We start from the raw sequence: 22,587 nt of genomic DNA, 5'->3' as shown, positions 1-22,587 counted from the left end.
ATATTGCAGTGCGGTGATGTAGAGATTATTATCTGACATTGTAAATCCCTGACGAATTCCCGTACAGAGTCTATGCTCCCACAAAGTGTACACAGACATATCGGAGGTCTGGTCAAGCTTCAGCATATCATGTGGCCAGGATGCAGAGAGGGTACATCCTGGAGTTGACTACAGTGAGTGGAACCATCTGTAGAGCATTAGAGCTTCAGTATGCAGCTGTATGAAAATACACATCAGCCTCTCTAATCTGACCTGCCAGCCTTACTATTTATTATTTCTACCTGAGACGGATATGTTTGGTAACTGGACCTGCACTGGACTGACGACTGCGTGGACTGTAGGTGACTACAAGAAGAGGAGCTTTACGTAGGTGTGTCCAGGAGTACTGCGAGCACAAACGGATCATTTTGGGTGCTGAGCGGGCGTTTGGGCTGAAAACAGTGACGTGATGTGTGATATTGTGACCCTGAATGAATGAATGTGATTGATCAGGCGTCTGGCACATAATGGGAAAAACAGTTGGACCACAGAGAGAGTGTGAGACAGAGTGTGTCTTTGAGTTGTCACAAATTTCCTTAGAAACTCTGCTCTGTTTTAGCCTGACATTCACATCTGCATAAGCTAGTATTTTTATTCTATGGCTTATCAAAAACACTGCCTGAAAACTCTGGTGTCTCACCAATGAGTTTCTCTCAACCTTTTCTGTTTCAAGGGTGGTGGGGCAGCAGCTGTTAGTGACAGTGCAGACTGGTGTGTTTGTCAGCACATTTCAAGTGTCTTCTGGCACTTACTGCAATTCACTCGCATATGAATCACGTGATGAGGGCGCAAAAAGAAAACAGATATCTCTCTCTCTCTCTCTTAAATCTTACTCCACCAGTTTATTTACTCTGGGTCTTTTGTCACAGGTGGCTGGAGGCTGGTGTGTGCGACAGGGTGTTGATTTACACACACAGCGGGTGCTCCACATGGTAACCAGGACCAACCAAGAAAGAGCAATATAAACAACACCTTGTGGGTTAACTGCAGAGAGAAAGGGACATGGAAGGGCATGAACTCAATAAAGATTGAAATTAGTATAAATATGTTCTCAGGACTTTGGGGGTGAGGGGCACTCACCCATTAGGCCCTTTCATTCATTGTGTAATATGAATAACATGGTAGTGAGTATTTACTACCATCGTAAGAAAAGTACTCTATTACCGGAAACTGAAAGTACAAGCACTGAAATTGGAGCTTCCTTACCTCAGCAAGAATAGAGTTATACTATCCACTTTCACACTTTCAGTAGGTGTATTCTTACTGCTGTTTGTAACAACTGACATATTAACAGTACAAATGTTTATCAATGATTAGATCCCCATGTGTGAAAGTGCTTGCACACACACAAGCACAGAGAGACTCTGCAGGTCATCTGTCTGGCCTCAACACCTGGTCAGTGAGAGGAAATGAGTGGTCAGCCATCTCAGGACAATGATCACAGTGTCCATCCAGCTCTGACCTCTCACACACTCTTCGCAAGTATGGAGAATACACTCACAGCGCCATGGGAGGCCTCGACCAACTGCACACTGGCGTGTGACACTGTCAATGTATTCTGTTGCTGCTGGAGAGAACATCTAAATGGCAGAGGAAACCGTATATGTATGCATACATAACTACAAATCGAGGCAACAATCATGACAGGCAGTAGGCTGATAAGTTATGCTAATAGCTATCCCATAAGACTGCTTTGGGCTTTTTATTTTATTTTGAACCACATGCTGCACTGCCCTGCCAAAACCGCAAACTAAAACAAGGGATGTAAGTGATGTAAAAACAGAAAGATGAAAGAAAAGCAGAACCAAGGAGGTGGGTGTGAAAACAGGTCATGTAAGCTGTAGAATGTGTTTGCTTGCAGCCCATTCACCTCCAGAGCAGGGTGGGGGTGAACAGGCTCTATATATAACTTCAGCGAGGGTGCTTTGGTGTGGCTGCTCATCTCTCTGCCCTATAACTGACTCCAACTCTATAGACTACAAAGTTACTAACATACAACCACAGCTTCCTGCTGGCTCCCATTAAAGCCCCGCTAAACAGAGATGGAAAGCTGTGCTTTCTGTTCAAACTCTCTCAACAATCCCTTCATCCACAATATCCTTTATTTCCTCCTTTAATCAAGTATATGGTCATATGTTTAAAGGTATGCCATTGTCTACATATAGGCTACTGCTTCACTTGTTACAGCACTGCATTCATCATTTAAATTTAAATATAAGTATGAATGGAACATTCTTGTTCCTTGTGATTAATCTTCTACATATTTAGTGAACTTTTATCATAGAATGAAAATGAACCCTTAAATGGTCCACAGGGTTGAAGAGGTAACCGATTTTAAAAAATGCATCCACGGCTTATCAGGCGGATCAGCATTCAGTGTGGGCAGTAAGAAGGAGATTTTGAACCTTAAAGAGCGAAACAGAGCTTGCCTGAATGGGTGAGAAGCCGAGGCATAACTTCAATCTGGTGCCTCGTCTGTGATTAATGCGTGTGAATGTGACCCTGAACTTGATGGTGGACCTTTGTACACTGGGGGCCACATGCAGAACCAGTAAAACACACACACACACACACACACACACACACACACACACACACACACACACACACACACACACACACACACACACACACACAGGAACCATGTGAAATGTACAGCCAGAGTTGTATTTCTACTTGTGTTTGTGCTTGTGATAGAAGTCAATATTGTTTGAAAAGTACTTATCACATCCTCACTTTGTTTTGGTATTCAATGCTAGTTCCTGTATAGTTTGCTCAGCATACATGTACATTACTACATAATGACATTGTGTGGATAAGCTCCAATAGTCAAACATCTCCTGTTGAACCGCTCATCAATTAGCTGGAGTCAGACTGGCTGCAGGGCTCTGGGTCACCTGACACCATATCTCACACCACAATCCCTGTCCCTCTCTTATTTTGGGCAATGAATCACATTCAAACTGATATTGTGATGTAATCATTTTCAAATTGCAGAAACTGTGATTCAAAAAGAATAAACAACTATGAACAACTGACTCTGTTAGCTACACATGGCCACACTCTACCCTACACAGGTGACATATAAGCAAAGGAGGGTTGATGGAGGAAACAACTTTTAAAATGCCACGCACACGCAAGCTGTGAAGCGTGCAGCACTAATAAAAATGTTTAAAAATGGCCAAATTTAAATCCACAGAGTAAGAGTACGATGTGAGGGTGAATGTGCTCAGAGCAGATTGGTGTTGGCTATTGGAGCAGAGGAGAAATGAACAATAAAGTTGTCAAGTAGTAGTAAGTGTGCAATGTAGGTTTCAGTTTGTCTCTGAATAATGCAGACTACGAGGCTTTGAGATATCTCAATATTTTTAGAATGGTAGAGCCATAGTCAATGTGCACTTTAGTTTGTGTGATTTGTTTCTGCATGATCAGAAAGATTCATATCTTTTTTTCATATCATAATTTTCACAACAAGCCTGTTGTTTTGCTGTGCTTTGTTGTTGTTTCTATTTTTAAAAAATTATTATGATGATTGTATAACTTGTTTTCAAGGCTTAAAGTTACAAGTTATAACTTTCTACTGTTCAAGACTTGTTGAATTCAATAGCAAAATAATAGATTTGTTATTAATATCATTTATTCCATGAATTCATCTCATCTCGTCATTACTCGTAAGCCTGGCCTCCATGAAAGAGCAGTTTATATGTTGACTGTATTCAGTGTTGTGTTGGTCATACTATTAAATGATTTGTTGTTTGTGTATAGTGAATAATACAGAAGATACGAAAATGAAAAAGTTGCATACTAAATATATTGCTCTCGTAAATTTCTCTCTCAACTCTCATTTTGTTCCGTCTTATTGTCAACGTCTTTCTTCCCCATCTCGGTTCAATGCATCATTCCACCCTCCTTTCATCTTGTGAACTATATCCTTACTTCTGTTTTCTGTCTCTCTGGGCTTCTGTACTTCTTTTCCCCCCAGGCGCCATCACTCTTTCCCCTCCTCCCTCCCACAGGCTGGGCAGTAAAACAGGAGCGGGCTCATGGGAGACCATTAACCAGCAGAAACACGGCATTAGAGCTCTGCTGCAGAGCAAATGACTGCAGACTTTTTTGCACAACCACTGAATCTAGTATAGACAAGCACTGTGCAACAAATGGGACTTCTGTTCCTGCAGATACTCACTGAGAACAGTGATCAGCTCTCAAGTCCCTCTTTTTTTGTATCCAACATCCAGATGACGATAGAGACTGCAATTATTCCTGTATCTGAATGTGTCCCAGTTTGAGTGGTTGATAGAATAACATTACTGAAGGCTTTCTGGTTTTCTAGTTAACATTTGCAGATTTTTTTCTAGTTAATCCAGATTACAGCATGATTTACACGGAATTATATTTAAATTAATGTGATTTCATAGAATAAGTGTCGCTATACTATTGCTCATGAATTCAAGATCAATCAGAGAAAAAAACATACCCAAAGTCAGTGAAGTGAACATTAGTAATTGTAGTCGTCCCATATCTCTTCATAATCTTGTTTTCCTCCTTCTTGAACCACCGCTGCTTGATACTGTAGAAGAGTTTAGAGCCAATGAGCCTTTGTATCGGCATTTATGGAATTTAATTCTGTTCCAGGGTTGTGGGCTTTGATGAAGGAGCTGGTCACTGGCAGACAGACGATCACGGCTACTAATGTGATCCAGGGCATTCAACAATGCTCAACACCCAGGAACTGATGAAGCATGACTTTTTGGCGCAGTGATTTAAGCTTTGAATTAAGGGCTGTAAAGAATATCTTTGGATTAATGCACATTTTTATTGAGAAGTTTCTGTTCTGCAGAGTCTGTTTTTTGCCATTTGTTTGGTAATTAAGAAATTCCTAATTTCCAGAGAAGGTCATTTGTTTTCATTTTAAGAGATAATATCATCAGTGAAAGGTAATACATATTTGGCAAAGCACATATTTCAATGAGGCCAAACTGCTCTCTCTGTGCTTCTGTTGCAGGCAAACACAGTGTAGGAAACTACAACCGTAAGCGTGATTTTTACTTCACCTTTTGCTTTGTTGTCACAATCATACAATTGACAAGATTTGATATCCATGTCTTAAGTGCAATTTACAACTGAAATGATTAGAAACAACCTTTTATAAGGACCTGTGTCACAGAGTGTGCAGTATGTGTGTCATGGTGTTCATGTGTGTTACGTGTGTGAAGTTTAGTTGGATGGGGAAAATTGCTCGGCTCTCAGCCAGGGCAGGACAGCTGCATTGAGGACTAAACGACACCTTCCTCTTCGTGTCCCTTCCTCTGCCACACACAGAGACACATTGACAGGATTTTGGAAGGCTTTAGCTGGGTGCCGATCTTGCGTGTGGTCTGAAAGGCAATGCCCTTGTTATGAAGTGCTACATGCTCAAGGCGCTTACCGCAGGATTTACATGAGAGCAAAGTCTCAACCGTATTCCTTATCCAGACATGTAAACCCCAACACACACACCCAGGTCAACTAAAAACCAGGTGGTACTGTCCCAATCAGTGTGTCATAGGAGTAATTAATTTATGATAGAAAGCTTATTAAAGACACACACACAAATGTGGTGTCACCAGGGGAAGACTAACTTTACCTTCTCTCGGCAACACCACCGATCAGTTTGCAGGAACAACAAAGCTTTACAAACTCAAAGATGCAGGCATTTTTACTTTATAACATAACCTACTCGTTACATCATTCACTCACTAGCCTCCCTAACCTTAAACTAAACCATCAACACTACCACCCGACCTCACAATATGACCCTATTAGGATATGAATATGACCCACAATGTTGTTTTTACAAAGATGTAAAAGTAGGAACACACGCATGCAAAGATTAATACCTAACATACATTTCTAAACTGAAAAAGCAGAGAAATCTGTTTTTCGGTGCTAGATATTTGGCCAGCATTCTCACCTCAAATGAAAAACATACGCTACCAAAACCATAATAATAAAAATCAAATTGCACACTAATCTTTTTATTACTTACATGACATACTACAGCTAATTACAATACTTAAAATGCAATAAATACAGCTTGCTCTTCGGATTATATCAGTGATGAGGCTGTCATTGGTAACATGTCAACGGCCTGAAACATCCCAATCTGCATGCCACTCAATTGATTGAGTTTTCAGTTGTGGTGGAACATGATCTTGTACTTAGGCGGCCGTTCTTCAAATTGGTTTCAGAGTTACACTGCTTAATAGAGATCAAGTAGAGATGTCTCAAGACACCTGTGTGCATATGTGTGTGTGTGTGTGTCTGTGTCTATGTGTAATGTAACAGAGCCCCCTAGACTGCTCCCCAGAGACAGGCTTGACACAGAAGCTAAGAATAGCCATGGCTGTATTACCACCAGTCGGGGAGTGTGTGTGTGTGTGTGTGTTGAGATGATGGGGAGAAGAGGTAAGAAGGGGGGCAAGTGACACCGTCGTATGGTAGATGACTGGGAGACACAGGAGCCTTCGTCCATCATTGGACATCTCTTTTACCTGGCATAGATATCATACACATGACCTGACCGATGACCCCTCTAACCTCTCAAAGAGACAAAAACACACACACACACACACACTCACACACACACACACACACACACACACACACACACACACACACACACACACACACACACACACACACTGAGCTGCTGCTGCTGTATCTTACATGTCAGGCATGCAGGAACAGGCCTAACCTAGTCTTATTTTTAGACAGAGTAAACAGTGGTCTGTGCTTAAGATGTCCATCATCACTGGGTGTGATGCCATGAATTGTAGGAGGTGGGTGGAGAAGATGAAAACGAGAAGGAGGGGAAAGGGAAGAGCAGGCGTCAGGAGCAGGGGATGGATAATCACCAGGAAGTAGGATTGCCGGAGGTCCTAAGACATTCTCCACTTTAGGTCCATGAAGACCCAGGGCTATATCACTGATTAAAGGACAGAGATGCAATTTGTATCACCATTTGGTTACTGCTGTCATTTCAAAAGCATTTTTATTTCAGCAAAGCAGAGCACTGTTTATTTTGTCTGATACTGGGTTTGAAGACAGATTGATGGACAAGAAGAGGCATAGGAGCTTCAAGAACAACATATCATTGGATGGTGAACAGTGTGACCTGTGCTTCTCACATGTCACACATGCTCATACACACACAGTCTTCTCACATGTCAGGTGAAAGGTCGTGAACCTGCACTAACAGCTCTGTTTCCTTTGCCATCAAATATGAGCACTTCACCCAGGATCCCTAAATGGTTCAGAAAAGGAAACTGCACTGAATGACCTGTCAGCAAGGACTAATGGCATGTGCGCATGTGTTTGCACGTGTGTCTGTGTTGAAACTAAGAAAATTGAGTTATGAATAGCTATATTCAGGCATACCAAACAGCTACTCTAGAGGTGGTGCTACAGCTGTATTGGTGATGATGTCTGATAATCATGTCATTTTAAATAATTGGGTAATTGGCATAATGGGTTTTCACTGTGGTCCTCTGAGCTCATCATTATAAACAGGTATGGACTGCTATATTTATGCCATCTACACTAGCTGCCCGGTGGAATTATAGGATGAGCCACAGGTAATTGTCTATAGGGAGTATTTTTATTTTGGGTTTGAATACAAGACAGAGAGAGGTAGAGCACACTGGCAGACCAGGATGTGAGAAAAAGAGCAAAGAGAATGACAGGTGTAAAAAATAAATAAAAAAGATTACAGAGAGAGAGCGAGAGGTTCTGCCAGGTGGTAATGGTGGTTCAGGGTTGTTCATTATACAAAATGAGGAAAGACGGAGCGCATTACAATAGCAGCCTCACATTAAAGTTCCACTGCCATTTTAGATTTAATGGCATGCTGGGTGGTGTCCAACTACGTTTAATGCGCTCATCTGCATAATAGTGCTGCCCTTACAGGACTGGCAGGGGAGTAATACCTCTGTGTGATCAATCTCCCTCTCTTTATCTCTCTCGTGCACTCTTTCATACACACACACACTCACACAATCACACACGCGAACAAATTACCGTTAGCATATCATTTGCATAAACCAGGCCAGTGAAAAGGGGGAGAAAGGACATTTGTGTATGTAAAAATAAGATCAAGCTAAATTACCAGTTGTTAAAAGATTTCCTTCCGCCATTATATAGTTTGTCTTTTATATTAGACATTAAAATCATGGGCATTTCCCTTTAACATTTTCCCTTTCCACTAATGGGGACAATTGCTCATAACATTTTCGATTCTGTTGCTGAAAAATGCAAATCTGCTTGAGTGATGACAGTACTAACAGTAGTAAATTATATTAAATTAATGAGGGAAAAAGCACAGTTGAATGGAGTCCAAGTAGTCTTTAAAATTGCCTGGCACTCCCAAGATAGATATCAGACACCATCGACAGGAATAGTCGAGCCTTGAATCCAGCGAGCAGACCTGAACAGCTGGACGCACTGAGACTCATGAATCTTGTGAAATGACAGTTTCCACTGAGAAAGTTATCCCATTTATCAAGTTGATTGTGACTTTTATTTCAACTCTCTCTCCATTTCTCTCTCGGTAACACACATACACATGCACACACATATCTAGTGAGTCTAGGAATCTGAATCACCGTGAAATTCATTGCAGTTTGGATGTGACCTCCATCGTGTGAAATATATTCTCTGCTTATTCTTTCACATATTTCAACTTTAAGCATGGGTGAAGGAGCCATAAAATGACAGTGAGTGCGGTCATCCGTCACTCGCACAAGGCTGCCGCACATCCTCTGCCCGGATGATAGCGGTGCCCTTCATTCTTAATTAATGCAATCTTGTTTTTCTTTGAAGAGTGAACACAAGTTAGTGCTGAGATAAGGGAAGTGTGAGCATCTGCTGATCACTACCTGCACTTAATTAGTTGTAACTAGGGGGTTTAAATATTTTTCTATATCACTCATCTTGAGAAAAAAATATTTCCACACTGACCATGTGTGTGTGTTTCTGTGTTGAGAGGCCCTCACACTGGAAGACAGATATGAGCCTGCCATGAAGCAACATGACAACCAACATGCAGGTAGATTTGGGAAAGACATCAAAGACCAAGCCATATGGGCGAGGTTATCAAAACCACAGGAAGGAAGAAGGGAGGAAGGAAGCAGGAAAGAAATGTACTGCATAAATTTAAAAAATACAGTCCAAGTCACAGTCTACCATGAAAGAATAATCATAATAGACTTCCATGTGTCTGTTGACGATTAAGGAAAGTAATTAGCCAGCAATTAATGTAGAATGAGCTCATTAAGACAAATGCTTGAAGTCGGGGGCTTATCACACTCAAAGAAACACAGGCAGCTTCTCCTTCATGAAAGCACTGACTCATCCGTCATACAAATCAGTTTAAAATACAAGGAGGACCTGCTGTGATCACCAGGCCATGGCATCAGTTTTATGAATGATGAAGCAGTGTATGGGATGTAAAGCCACGGATGTCATTTTTCATTTCCAGCTGCACACAATAGGCCTCGCAAACTGGACTGTTTCTCTTCTGATGGCTGGCATTCATTACTGGGACATCTGAATGGCCCTGACTCTGAAAAGGATGTTTCACTCAATAGGAGCACGGCTCTTCCATTTAATCTTTCAACTGAAACTGATTAAAAGTGATACTATCAAACATCTGCCTTTGCACTGCTATGCTGCCGTTTCCGGCTGTAGTGCAAGCACCAAATGTTGTTAACAATCGTAAACAGAAATGGGACACGTCAAATGCCCGTCTATATATATATACTTAGTCTGGTGATGAAATTACACTTTGCATGCAGTGGGGTTAGTAGCAGTTAAGGTCACTACGAAACTAACTGCTGAGTTTAATTTAAAACAAAATGTTTGTTATTGTTCAGCCTGCTCTGCACTTTATTGCTTTTTCTGCTAATTTTGTCCAGATTGTGTCTTGCGTGTTGTTGTGAATTTGGCGAGCCTCATGGGAATTTAAATCAAATACCCCATCCTAATAAAACTGTACTATTTGGAACTGATCCCCAGTAAAACAAAGAGGAGAATTGTGTGTATTATTACAAAGAAACTACAGCTATTGTGGAACTGGAAAACAAGAACAACGGACCAGGTTAAACATTCAGAGGAATCTAAAGTTCTTACTACAATGTGTTGAGTTAAAGAAAACAAACTCTTGCAAATGCATATTCACTCAGGGGACTCCCTAAAAACATGGTATTTCACCCGTGGGAGGTGCCTTATGTCCTTGTCCCACAGGGTGTTGTGTTCCTGATGCTCCTGATGTTATTGACTGCCTATTTAGGGTTGTCTTGTCACTTATGTAAAAGCTCAAACAATGGATCATCATAAGGTTATACTAGAAAAAAAGGGTGAAGGCACCATTCACTCAACAGTGACATTAGACCAGATGTGCCTGCAGTCTTGACTGTTAAACAGTATAATGTGGAAATCCACAGCGCTGCAGCTGTTATGGCGACAAACATTTCATCTAAGCTTTTGATCTCCCGATGCTGGCAACTCATCACCATTCACTCCTATGGAAAGTATACCGAATGTGCACACACACACACACACGGTTACACACTTACAGTCTTAAAAGACTCACAAGTCTCTACGCCTCCTTGTTTGTTAATGTGTTAAAGGCTAGACACTCCCTGTTCTCTAAGTCGACCACAAGCTTTATAACGCCCTCTTATATGATTTGTTATATTTCTTGAAAAGCGAAAGTCCCGTTCATCCCATTACCAATGTCATTATTGCTGCTGATGGTGAAACAGTTTTTACCTGAAGCTTTTAAAAGGGACAATATTAGCATCAAGCAGAAAGCCCATCAGGCCCACAGCGCGTGTGCATTTTTAAAACCAAGAGCATGTCTTTTGATAGTTTCCATATAGGTATTCATGCATTTTCTCTTTAAACCAAAAACTTTCAAGCACCCAAAATGATCTTGCAAACTCAGCTTTTGGCCAAATGGCACTGCAATGTATTGAAAAGTTAAGAATGACCCACCGTATCAAAGCTTGTCAAAAGTGTGATATTGTTTCTTGCATTTCAACTCATTCTATTAAACAAAACGTAGTGACATTATATTGCTTCATGCCAGAGTGTGGTATCTAACATCATCATCACCCAAAACTAGGCTAAAACATAAGAAAAAGCTGCACTAAAAAGTCCCCCAAAATTGCACAATACAGGCTGCCTTGTACAGCGCTCTTACACACACACTGTCGCTCAGCTCAGTTTCCCAGAATGAGCAAAGTGAATTAGTGACCCCAAGAGGCAAGTGTGTGATCATGGCAAGAACAAATTCAACTCTTAAACCTTTTGTTATTGTTTTTTTATGCATGAAAAATTGTCCTTCAAAAGGAGAGGGAATTTTTCTCACCTTGGAGTCAAGCAGAGTGAGTCGAGTCTTAAGGCAGCGTTGCAGGGGTGTTTGGTTTCAGCTGCCAACTCCTTAGTGGTATGATGTGATGCGGGAGATTGAAGGCAATGCCATTGCATGCCATCGGGCTGTAGAGAGATACTAACCCCATTCAAGTTGTACCTCTCTCCTTTTCTCTTGTGCCTCCTTCCTCTCCTCACCCTAACCCCTGACTACTTGCCAAGTATCCTACTCTGCAGTTTAATAAGATGAAAACCTCTCACTCTATACATCTGTGTCCTTTTCTGTCCTGCTATTTTGTTTCCTGCTGTTTTGTTATTGTAGCCTGCACATGTCAAACAGGGGCCTAAAATATTGACTGTATCAACATAAATCACAATAAATGTGGTTGAGGGGAGTGAGAAGTGGGAGGACAGATGGACACTCGGACTGTTTAATCTCTCTCCAGAAGCTGGACAGCTTCCGGACCCCTAACAGTGTACAATATTGTCTAACTGCTATTTAATTAAAATGGAAAATTAGCTCCAGTAGTGATGATATGATGGCACTCATTCCAATCATGAATATATAAAAATAGATTGACATGGTATGAGAGTCACTCTGCACTTCCTTTCCTTACAGCCGGTATCTGCCACATGAATGAGGGAAATATTTTCCAAATAACATTAGTGCAGTCCATGTGGCTTCATAGCCGTAGAGTTATGTGACCAATTGGAAAACAACAATTGAAAGGCTAAAGGGCAATGAGGTGTGGCATCAAACTGTACGGAAAGTCATATCCATTTCATGGATACACACACTGCGTTTGCCCCTGGGATCTGTGGATGCCAGCAGCAATATGAGACAAACACGCAAACACACACACTCATACAGAAACACACACTGCTAGGAATGTGGTCTGTTCGGGTGTTGCATACACACACTTACATACACACACACAGCTATATCAACACACTCGATGCAGACATTAAACTTGATATGCCAATTCATTAAGTACATAAAATAAACTCTATCATTTGAAAGTGTTGCCTGCAGATCGATGAAGCACTACCCACAGTTCTGATTGGACGCTGTATCGCAGACCTACAATCTATCAGAATGAAAATGTTTCTCAACAGTCCCCAAATTATATACAGTTTTTTTTGTGTGATTGTTTTATTTTTTATTTTAAACACATTTAAACTGTACAATTGTGGAGTAATTACTAATATAAGTTGGAAACTGTAAAAGTGTAAATTACAACAGTGCGTACAGTAAAAGCTATTATTACTGTTGGCACTTTATGACTGTAATTAAAGTATGTGACTTGTGGCAGTAAATTGTATCATGCAGGGAGAGAGACATAAACAATATGAGTATTAGGTACGTAATATGGGACCTGAACGTCACATGTTTAACTTAGCAGATTCCTAATTCTTAATGTTCTCTTTTATGCCTCATTGTTTTGCCTGGTTATCATTTACCTTCCTACATGTTACATTTTGTCCCCTTCATTCACCATTTCATGCACACACATGTAGACAATGTTGACATACTAACATATAAAAAAGGCAAAAACAGATTTTATTTATTTAAAAGATATAGACGGGAATTTGTGTTGTGGTATTTCTTTGCAGAGCTGATTGTTTTGTTAGGAGATCCAACCATTGTGAGATGTGCATTATTTTCCTACCTTTCAGGTTTGGTATCATCAGTCTCTGTTATCGTTATTTTGACATTGTTATTTTTAAAATACTGCTAAGAGATGAGATGACACATTTTTCATATTCATTATGTTGCTGAAGATGTTTTTTATTTCTTTATAGGCCTACAAGGTTTAATTACTAAACTCCCGGCCTTTATTCATATAGTATTCAGACTCAGAAAATTGTTGAAGAATAGGCCCACATATGTTTGTTTATATGTGATGAGAAAGAGGACACCATCACTGTCAAATAACTGCAAGAATAACAGGATTTATATGGTTAAAGGTCAAATATTTGTTCAAATTGAATAGGATTGTTGTGACTTAGCTGCACTGATACATTTTTGATCAAGTTAAACATGTCCTCTTTTTGACACAATGTAAAAACAATATGATACTTGATACTTGAAAAAAAGATTGTTTCTAAAGAATGATTAAATGTGTATAAAATCCAAATCCAAATCTAACATTGACCAAACACAATCCTTGAGATATTGTTTTAGGCTGCCAATAATCTACATCAGTATAAACACATGCTTTCTATATTTTCACAGAACACTGAATTCATTACAGTTTCAACCTGCTTGGAAGTCAGGCTAAACTGAAGCTGTTTGAAAATGATATTTTGATTAATAAGGGGGAGTATTTGTGTAATGATCTACAAAATCAAGCTTGAAATGTTAGTGTCTTTGTCACACCCAGACATGGAAAATAGCTGAAAATCCTCTATGGCCCACAATGTTGTAGAATAGTAGGTTAGTTAAAATGTACTTTGAGTAAACAATATTCTAGTGGAACAACATCAACAACATGACCCCTTGTCCAAACCAACAGTACATTCCATTTCTATACTACTACTACTATAATTAGTTGTATGCTCAGGCAACACTTGTGTAGCCTGAGCATACAACTATTTATGCTCAGGCTTAGAAAAGAGACAAAACTCACAATTAAAACACTTTTCGAACATTTTGCACTGAATAAGGCTCAGCAGTCAATAATTATTATCACTAACAACAGAAAAGTCTCACACACTGAGGGGGAAAGTTCCTCTGTCAAGGCAGAGGTCACTGCTTGAGGATCCACCGAAAATGTACCCGTTGGTGACGGTCATGAAAGATTCTGTAAATGTAAGTTTAATACACCCCATATTATATTTAATCTTTCTATTTTTAGTGCAATTGTTGACTGCTGTAAACTGCCAACTGCTGCAACAAACCAATTATTTTTCAAATGGTTTATCTTGAATAGGGGGTACTTGGCTGAAAAAGTTTGATAACAACTGGCGACCACCTCTATGAATAAATGGGATGGATACGGTAACATAAAGGAATGGGCCGGCTTTATGAAAGAATTTGGGGTGAAATTCTGAATATTTCTTTTCTCAAAATGAACCATACCAAATGCTTGCGAACCACATATCAAAAACACTCCCAGGTTACACATTTCTATTTGGTGAGTGATTTGAGTGGTAATTAGTATTGTAACTAGTCATTTGTCTCACATCTCACAGCTATTACCAACACAGTCATACTAGCTGCAGGTAAATGCATGCATTGTGATGATACCAACTACAGACTTGTAGAAAAACTACAAACACAGGCCATATAAACTACCATACACTAGATTTAGTCATAAGTTAATTCAAATACATGTTATTCTTGATTACACTCAAGAAATGTAAACAATCACTTTAGCTGCTACTTGCATTATTTTACTTGCCAATACTTTTAATTAAATCTGAAAGAGTATTCCTTGAACTCTGTTACTTTGATACAGAAATGCTGAGCCCTGACCTCCCATAAGGAGAATGGGAATGATGAAAACCTCTGTGAAAGTGAATATGCATACTAACACAAAATGACACTCGATATCAAATCAGCAGTGAATAACCAAAAGCCGACACTAAAATGCATTTGCCACAGCAAGGGAGAACGATAGGGCAAGGAGCTATTGAGACATCTCATTTACATGGAATTTAGAAGCAGCTCTTTACACAACAAATGAAGACATCTATCATAGGGTGTGTTCAGGATGTTCATTGCAGCATGCCTGTCCTGCCACAAATTCTGGAGTGAGAAGAGATCATGTATATCGGTAAATCAGGCAGGTACTCACAGGTAGTCATTACTTCTGGGGGAACAACTGTTTGTAGCTCATACACACATACCTTTCGTCTTCCAGTACCCCCAGGCGACCATAAATACCGCCCAGCCCGACAGCTCCCATACAACACTTGGCTGTCTCCACCCAGCCCAGAAGTTCACTGTCAACACCTGACAAATACACACATCTGCACAGCTGTAAATACCCTGTAATATAGAACCAGAAACACCTATGTGGTTTGACATCTCAATTCCGCTTTCTTCCCCTTTTTCTCTCCCCCTCGTCCTGTCATGGTGTTTGATATCTTAATGGTTGCGTTGACATTTCCTCTTGGACAGTGATTATTGGAAAACACCTTTATTTTACATTCTTGCACCTGGGCTCACTTACATAAACTGAGACAAATAGGTGCTCACTGGTGTCAGGATGATGGAAACAGACAGAATGACCGATTCGGGTCAACGGATATTGCATTATGTTTGTATGTGGCAACTATCACCAGGCTGGGACTCTCTAGATCATTGTTTTCGAGGCATATATCGTAGTTTATCTTTAAACTCTTGAATTCAAAAGAGACAGAAAGAGGCACCTACTGGGAAGATGCCAGTCCAATGCACTGTATCTAATCTTGATGTGTCCACGTGGGTCACTGGACACATCAAACCACTTAAAATGGAGGCAGTGAAAAAGGAGTATGCCTTTGTCTGTGTATCCTGTGAGGCCACTCCAGGGGTCCTAAGCAGACAGCTCATTACATCGATCACATCAAATGGAGCACTTCCTTCTTTATAATCTGGTTTCTTTCCCTGAATTATGGAAGCCCATAGAAGACTTAATTATTAAATTGATAATATTAACTTAAAATAAAACCGTAATTCTGCAATAGCATTATTCATTTAATGCCCACTGTAGGGCTGTTGTTGGCATTTTGTGTTTGTCTACACCCTCATGCTGAAGCATTACAAGCAAATGCTAGCGAGGCATGGATATGTTAACACCCTCAGCTAATGTATTCTACTGCAACATAACGTTACACATTTTAACTAGCTTTATGCATTAACTACTCAGGACTATAGATAGCTAGATAGATATAATTGAACTGATATTCATGTTGTATTTCATAGATGGTTGGTTTGAATGTGTAACTTGGTTTAATTTGAAATTAATGCAACTCAAAATTCTCATGACATTATTTCACTGTGTAGAGAGTTTCGACTAACTATGGAGGAGTCTTCAGGTTTTCCAAGTCCTGGATATGTTTGTCATTTTAATCATGAATATAATACAATTCTCCACTTTCCAATATTAATGCTTACTATATCACTATAAGGTCTAGGGATGTCTGCTTTCCTTGAGAAAGTAAACTCTGCTTTTGCAAAAGTAGAATGCCACTTGCATTTGTCCGATTGGGGAAGTGAAAAATAAATGTGATCTTAATTGAGAGCTGATATTCAGTCAAAATATGGTCTTTTCAATAAGCACAGTTTTGCTTATAACTGAGCTAACCGCTACTGACATGTCAACGGAAGTTGTGCATTATTGTCCATTCATTCTCCAAACCGTAAAATGTACGTGAGTTTTTGCCAAAGTTAAATTACATTATCATGATATGTTTAAATGTTAGAATGTAAATGTACTTTTGGGTGAGAACCTTAAATAAATCAAGTTGTTTGAAGGAGATCTGCAACATACATTCGATAAAAGGGAGGGAATTATGTCCTGTTTACCTTCCTAACATCAGCTCTAATCAGCTTATAATACGTAATAAAATATTACATGTCATTTAGCTGGCGCTTTTATCCAAAGCAACTTACAATCATGTTACATTCATACACTGTAGACAGAGCTACAGGGTACAAATCAGGGTTACGTGTCTTGCTCAAGGACAAATCAACTAGAGTGGGGATTGAACCACCAACCCCCTGATTGAAAGACAGACCTGCTAACCACTGACCAACAGTCGCCCTAATGATGAATGCCAAGATTGTTTTCAATACGACAAACTCTTTTATTTCCTAAACATTTTAATTGTGTGTTTTTATTCAAATCACCACAACAAATGATCTAAAGAAAGTAAAAGGAAATAGTCGATGATGATAATAAACATTTTAGTTAATTAGCTATAGGCCTTTTAGACCCTGATTGCAAATACAAATGTAAACCTTTTTGTAATAGTTGCTTTTACTGTTCAGTAGAGGGTGTTTTCTGGAGCATTAAAGTCAGCGGGATTGGACGATGTAGACTGCAATACAAAGTCTATCTGGTGCAAGACGCAACATCTATGATATTTTTATGACCGTGTTTGTCTCCTTGACTGACAAGCTGCAATAGAAATGACAGAAGTTAGACGAAGATAAAAAAAGATGTTGATGAACTGCATAGGTTACTGTTAAAAGTATGTAATACATTGCAATATATTGCATACTCAGCATAGTGCAAAATGTTCAAAATAGCAAGTTTGTATCATTCAGTATCGGGATAATATTGTGTTCTGGTGATTCCCGTGATTATGCCATAAAAGCAAACTGGGCAGAGTCCTTGAGACATTTCTTCGGACTTATTCTGTCGAGGCGGAAGGGAGAACCCATCAACAAAAATGATTCTTGACAAAAATGAGTTTTTTGGAGTAAATGAGAGATTTGGCTCATAAAGTCTGCTGTGCAGTACTGTACCCAGAGGCTGTGCACCGCTTCGATAGAAGAGTAGTTGTCTATGTGACCACAGCAGGAGGCTGCTGTCATGTTGCTTGTCCTCACGATGACATCTGTTTGGAGCAAGGTAAAAGTATTTTAGTAGTGCGGACAGTTCCAAACTGTTTATGTTGAGGCACGGGGGAGTCCCCATTTCCTCACAACATTAGACAGGGCTGTCCCATCCAGAAAATGACCCGAGATGTGTGATGCCAAAGGATGTGTGATCCCAAAGGAAACCCCCAGCAACTAAACTGTGTTTTTCCCAGTTTGCCAGGGCTGCATGCAGTGAGGGATGGAGGGTGGCCTTTTCTGCTGAAATGGTTTAAGGCGGCGGTGGCCCGAACCACCTCTGGATCTTTCTCATTTGGAAGAGTCCCATGTGGACCACAACATGGCGTGTGGACATAGCAGGTGCATTACTGAGTGTGTGACAACAGAGAGATTGGCTGTCTGGAGCAGGCAAACTGGAGCATGTACCTTCTTGAAACTAGTTTTGACATCCATGCATTCATGGATAGAAGACTGTGCGCACACATCTGTGGGGCGTCTGTTGATACGGTTTGTAGCCAGCTTTAGTCATCTCCACCATGGGAAGGCTGCCTCAAAAAAGGCCAGTGCTGGCCATGGTGCTGAAACTAAATGTCAGCTTCAGCATCCAACTCTATGTTCAAACTCAGATTCACACACAGATCTTGCTGGGATATCGCTACTAACTCACCCGATGGGTGGGAGGCGGTCAATAATTACTGAAGGTTGTGTTGAGCGCAGCTTTAATATGTAATGACACCTGTGTGCTTCTGAAAAGCTTGAGGAAGCAGCTTTGAGCTGCACTCCGTTATAAGTGTTGAAGTTCAAATGTAGAAGCACAATAAGAACCAAGATGGTGAGATGAATGCCTGATGTGACTGTCATACCATATCATATAATTAGAATAATTAGAATTATAGAATTATGAGTAGTAGGCATGGACCATGATCCAGATTTCCACAATCCATGTAAACAGAAGGAGGTAGAGAGGAGGGGTGGGGGGGCATCAGCAGGGCCATGGCAGGAGGCAGGGCCATGGAGGCAGGAGTCCAGACCATGATGCATGAGGCCAGGTTCTTGAGGCAGTAGGCACAAAGAAGGAGGCAGGGGAAGAAGTAGAGTTAGTAATTATTGACATCTTTTTTCAATTTAACAACAATTAAAATAGTTTTCTCTAAGTGTGTTGGTTCCTTTCTTGTATTGTTATTATCCAATGTTGATTTTAAAGAAATATGTTTCTTTAATCATTTGCACTTCGGTTTTTGTCGCTTCTTTTGTAGGATTTTTTGAAAAGAAATTAACTATTAAATATGTAATTATCTGGCACAATTGTGAAGTAAACGCACTTTCTAAAGTTTGTCCTTATTCATTGTTTTGAGGATGCATATATATTTAAATTACAATACCCATTACAATACACTCCTTCAGCTGTCACTTTAATCCAAAGTGACTTCCAATAAGTGAACTTGACACGTCGTCAACCCAATCGACCCAAAACATACAATAATCATGCAAGTACATCAACCTGAACTGAAGGACTGCTACATTAAGCAAAAAACAGCCGTTAAACCCCAAAACAATAAAACAATAGATTAAAATTCAAATAACTCTGATCTGGGAGCTCTAACAATATCAAGATGGGCTGATGCCTTAAAAGTCTGAAGAGAAAGGATAAAATCCTGTCTTCCCTGACGAGCTGGCATTCGAGGTAATGTCCTCCTAGTTGACGACCTGCCTTGATGAGACGTTTGTAAGATTGCATTTTCATTTTCATTGTCATACTAAAAGAGCATGGTGTAAGTAAGTGTAAATGCAATAGACTGGGGGCATGGTTTCGCTTATTGTATTTGAATATTGTCCAATGTACAGCGGGTTAGGTCTTGAAAAATGAAATGTCAAATGCTGTGTTCTTTTTAAAGTTCATTCTTATTGTGACTAAAATTATGCTTTCACATTGTTCATATTGCATTTCGATATTCAAATTTGATTTAACATTTGATTATTGTATTCACTGTACAGCCTTTCAAAGTCTTTGAGAAGATTTTTTATTTTGACTCAAATATTGCTTGCATATGGAACATCTGGTCACAATATTAGCTCCCGTTGTGTTTTCGGTCGTGTGCACATGCATTCTGCTGCAGCAAACTACTAAATATGATGGCTGCATACTCAAGGACCTTTTGTAGTTGCGGTGAACATGTTGTCCACCTTTTATCACCTGTTTTTAATACAGCCATTGACTGGCTGCTTATTCCTCACTCACCACCCTTAACCAGCACCCAGCCGCTAGTGATAGCCCGGTTCATTGTAGTGGTGCAGTCCAGTCGGAGACCATAGACTGTATTTATATGCCAGAGTTTGTGTTTTTGGCTAACTGCTAAATGAAGCACCAGTGCACACACCGCGGTACCTCGCTGCCACTCAACCAGCGCTTAGCGGGCAGACAGCGTGGCGACTTTATCTCTGTGTTTTAAGAACATGAAATGTATTCAGATAAAAGTAAAAGGTTGGTCAGTTAACATGTAAATATTACAGCCTTAACCTTTAAACAAGGTAAGTATATTATTATGTATCAGAAATATTCTTTTATGTAAGAATATACTTTATGTTATAAATGATCGGCTATACCCATTACTTGTAAAAAGTTAGATCTCAGCTTGTTTTTGAGTTTGAGTTTGAGTTTAATTTTCAAATGTGAGCTAACATTTGAATAGTGTCCACAGTACAGAAGGGTATGACTTTGAAAATTAAATGTCAACAACTTTTCTATTTTCATTTTAATATGCTCACCCATGCCAGCACAGGAAAATTAAAATGTGGATGATTGCATTTTCTTTTAGAATTAGAACACATGGAAAATTATAATGCCACTGTGGAATTACATTTTAATTTTCCAAGAATACATTCCAGTCATTTTAATTAAGTCCTCTATGGGCTTCCATACTGAATTCTGGTTCCTTCTTTGACCCCCGCTGTCTTCCTGTCTATCGCAACCAGTCATCTTCACTCATTGGTTCTTCTCCAACCAAATGTGAAGGTCAAGTTAATTCACTTGCATACCTCTCATACTTTTTCTCCATCTCTCAAAGTGTTCATTACCTCTCAAACATCTAATTTCTCTGGAATGCTTTGTTTTTCCACCGTGCCGTTTTCTTCCCTCTCCTCTGACCTTAGCGAACTAATTAGTTCAAAGCATTGCAAGTGATGGAGGAAATGAGAAATTATTGAGTTGCAGGATGAGAAGAATGCAAACAGCACATCATATTGTCCTAAAGATGACTACATAGTATTTATTTCTATATTAAATATAAGTGGTTTCAGTATTTGTTTTATATTTCTTGAGTAACGCTGTGTTAAAGTCTGAAACCAGTTCTTTGCTGGTGTCCCTTTGCTGTTGCCCTTTTCAGGGAGATGTAGTTTGTTCTTTGCAGCTGACTGATAAATAAACTATAGACAAAGAGGAAGTGCTTCAAATATTCATTGTCTTTTGTTACAAGAAACATGGAGAAATCCCCATGGAAAACTACATAATGGGTGACTTGAACGCTGTTCCTATTTGCATTTGTATATACAAGTAAGCGCAATGAAATAAGAGACATTACTGTCTTTCATTTTCATAAAGGTAAGCATATTCTTACATATATTCTTAAGTAAATATATTGGATGTAATATGTGACCCATTAAATTAAGACATTTAGGCATCAAAATACAGCACATTGACATGTTAACGATGTCAATGTGCTGTAGAGACCTTAATTCCAAACCAGCTGATTAAAGAGTACACAGAAAAATGAGAGAAAATGTCATTTGTTCCTGCCATGCCTGAGTTGGCCTCTGGGAAACAGTCACACCTGGTGATAGACTACCTGCAGTATGTCAGGAGCTCCAGCTAAATTGAGTAAGTCTGTTAAAACAAAGGAGTCCCTTGACAAATGTCATTCACAGAGAAATCTTTGTTATGCTGTTGTCAGCGTTATATCCAAGCACTGTGTATGATATCTCCATTATTATGTAAGTCTAAAAGTACTATTCTGGTTAAACACATGGGGTTGCATAATGCATGCTTTTCATGCTCATGAAAGTTATGATGCATTTAGAGCTTCATCAATTTATTCTAGGCAACCTGTATATTGCTTAGTTTGATGAAAAACATTCATATATATGCATGATTTCTCCTGACGATGCCCACTTTCTCTCTCTCACACACACACACACACACACACACCAGCTGGTCTTGAATCATTCTGACATCTGCATACAGTGTACTGGGACTTGTGTTGCTATATCAGGAGAGGAGAGGCTAAACTTGCCCAAACCCATTCTCAACCTTGTCTGCTGTTTGCTGAAGACTGCCTGTAGCTGCTCTTTTACAGTAATAAAATGTATGTATGTTGATTTACACAATACAATAAAAGCCATTCAGGGCAGAGAAGCTCCAAGACAACATTTATTTAAATAACTTTCAAAATCAGCAATTATGAAAATAACTTTTGAACTTACAGTATAGTATAGGAGTGAAGCATTTGTACAAAAATATGTCATTTTGTCAGCCCAAACACAATATATGGTTATAATTACAGTTATACAGATTGGTAATATGACTAAATTGAGCATGCTGTATCTCCTGT

Source organism: Cyclopterus lumpus, chromosome 6 (genome assembly GCF_009769545.1).
Source record: "Cyclopterus lumpus isolate fCycLum1 chromosome 6, fCycLum1.pri, whole genome shotgun sequence".
Lineage (NCBI taxonomy): Eukaryota > Metazoa > Chordata > Actinopteri > Perciformes > Cyclopteridae > Cyclopterus > Cyclopterus lumpus.
This window is presented reverse-complemented; position numbering follows the sequence as displayed.